General features: G+C 46.1%; 1 long non-coding RNA gene across 1 annotated transcript in view; it reads right to left on the bottom strand.

Moving 5' to 3' along the window:
• Positions 1-1,656: 1,656 nt before the first annotated feature.
• LOC135097908 (uncharacterized) overlaps positions 1,657-2,698 on the bottom strand; it is a 1,539-nt gene continuing 497 nt past the window's right edge. The window contains exons 1-2 of the long non-coding RNA XR_010266348.1: positions 2,298-2,698; positions 1,657-1,949 (exon numbers count right to left, since the gene is read on the bottom strand). The exon at positions 2,298-2,698 is cut by the window's right edge and continues 497 nt beyond it. This is a non-coding gene — a long non-coding RNA (uncharacterized LOC135097908). The remainder of the gene's footprint in view (positions 1,950-2,297) is intronic.

Raw genomic sequence — 2,698 nt, 5'->3', positions numbered from 1 at the left:
GCAGAGTAAAGGTGACGAGAACAGGAGGGGGTATGAGCGGCACCCACACGAGGCTGATCAGGCAGCAGGAGGCGGCGTGAGAGGGAACATAAAAGTGAAGGAAGAATAATAACAAAGAAAAAGACAGAATACCAGTAGAAAATTAGCAGATAGGCAGGATAGCAGGTAAGAAGCTGCATGTGATTCGTTATTCCTAAGTGCTTGTTAAATGTCCCCTTGTTGTGTTGCCTTGTGAAATACAGCAATTGTTCGCTGGTGAAGGAGACCCGAGGCTTGGTTGCATTCCTTGTTTGTTTGGTGTTGTGTGTACTTGTTTGTTTTGTCCTTGTGTTAGACGCGTATTCACCACCATCACTCACCTCTCATCCCATTCTTTGTCAACACCACGCATTATTCCATACATCACCAGGCCCGCCCATCACTGCCACTACTCCTCTCATCACGTCTCACCGCCCGTGCCTCCGCCTGCCGTCACTCGGGAAGGAAAGAGGGGGAGGGTTGAGGGAGTGTTCTGGGCAATCACGTGTTGCCATATTGGAAAAGTTAGTTATTTAAGTGCAGTTAGAGAGTATAACTGGAACATTTCAACCAAAGCCTATTGTAGTGCCAGCCAGCTCTCTCTGACCGCCACGAAGAGAGATAGAGAGAGAGAGAGAGAGAGAGAGAGAGAGAGAGAGAGAGAGAGAGGATACATTCTTATTAGTAAAGGCGACAGAACTTGTTGTTTTTCATTTAGAAGTTTCCTGCATCTCAGTTATAGTCTCTCTCTCTCTCTCTCTCTCTCTCTCTCTCTCTCTCTCTCTCTCTCTCTCTCTCTCTCTCTCTCTGCCGCCCACCTGCAGCCGCACATCTCCGCCTCACCTCGCCACCCACCTCCACCCGCACATCCCCACCCCGCCTCGTCCGCCACCCACCTGCACCCACACACCCCCGCCTCGGCCTCCGTGATTTGCTATAACCTGTACCTATTTTCTTTATCCTGCCGATTGCAAATGAAACTCTTAATGGCTATGTGTTGAGCGTAATAAGTGAACCTCCCTCCCTTCCTTCCCCTCTCTCCCTGAGCTCCCGCACCCTCTCCCGCCCCTCCTCCTCAGTACCGGCGTGTCATTAGCGGCCTAATGAGACAGAAACAAATGGACAAAACAAATGTCAGAATATATACCATTTAGCACGCCGCCTCAGGTTTCGTGCCCCGCCATGTTTACAGAAGTGGACCTAAAATTAATATATATCTTTATTTATTCATTTTTTTTATTTACTTTTTTGTTTCCTGTCACATTCTCTCTCTCTCTCTCTCTCTCTCTCTCTCTCTCTCTCTCTCTCTCTCTCTCTCTCTCTCTCTCTCTCTCTCTGCCTCACCAGTAATGGTTTTGAAAGGTTCCGCAACTCAAAACATGAAGATTAGATTTGCCTTGATGCCATTGACCTTTTGGCTGCGAGGAAAAGGGAGGGATTGAGGGAGTGGAGGCATATATATATATATATATATATATATATATATATATATATATATATATATATATATATATATATATATATATATATATATATATATATATATATATATATACAGAGAGAGAGAGAGAGAGAGAGAGAGAGAGAGAGAGAGAGAGAGAGAGAGAGAGAGAGAGAGAGAGAGTGTGTATGTGTGTGTGAAGGAAGACAATGACAGAACAAACACATAGAAATAAATCATTACAAACAAAAATAGACGCAACGTAATCCGGACAGAGAGGGGTTAGGGACAATGGAGCTGCCCTCAGAAGCCAATCTATTGAAGGGGCGGTGATGATAAAGGTAGTGGTGGTGAGGGTGCATCGGGGATTCACGGACGAGTGGAGGCTGAGTCACGAATTGGAGTGTCGGAGAGATGCAAGACAACCAGCCAGGCGAGGGGGGACAAAGGCGCCGTGAAGTTGTGGTGTTTGCAGCTCACAGGCTCTCCACTGAAATAGGAAATGGCGACTTTATTTGACGGGAGGAAAAAAGTTATAGTATGGCTTTTATAATGCTATTTTTTGAAAGGGTGGATGTGATGATGGAAAGGAAGATGGCGGACAAACGTTCCTTGATCTTTATTTGTTACTTTCCGTAGTCTAACTTGTTACTTTTCATATTCCTTTCACTGCAATTTCTACGCTTTATTTAAGTCAAAGCTGGCTCGTCATCAGCTCGACACTCTTAATGTAACAAATATGCACACATAAAAAAAAAAATACAGTAAGGCTGTACTCAGGTAGAATATAACAACCGTGCTGATAATCCCTTTTCTTTGCAGGTAAGTGTGCCGTCACCTGTGTTCACGGAGGTCAAGGTAAGAAGCCACTGACCCACCACTCCTGCCCGCCACTCCGTCTGCTCGCCTTCACTTGGGTTCGGTGGAGGTGTTTCATCGCCTTCGTTAAGACCTTGATTCGAGCGGAAAAGCTTTGGTCTTCCACGAGTCCATAGTAATTGCGACCCGTCTGAATTAACTAGCAGTACTTGGTTTAATTTCGAGCAATACGGCAAGGTCTGAGGTCTGTAAGGATACCTAGCGGGCAACTCACTAGCCTATTCACGGCCAGGCAGGCAGACAGAACAACACTCATTGCCTCCTCCGGTCAGGGTCCAGAAAAGTTTGTAACGAGGGATCACTGGAGGCTGACAGGCGTTAGCAGAGTTGTCATCTGTGGTGCGTAGGGACTGGCGGAGT

This window comes from Scylla paramamosain, unplaced genomic scaffold, assembly GCF_035594125.1.
Source record: "Scylla paramamosain isolate STU-SP2022 unplaced genomic scaffold, ASM3559412v1 Contig36, whole genome shotgun sequence".
NCBI classification, from domain to species: Eukaryota; Metazoa; Arthropoda; class Malacostraca; order Decapoda; family Portunidae; genus Scylla; species Scylla paramamosain.
This window is presented reverse-complemented; position numbering and strand designations above follow the sequence as displayed.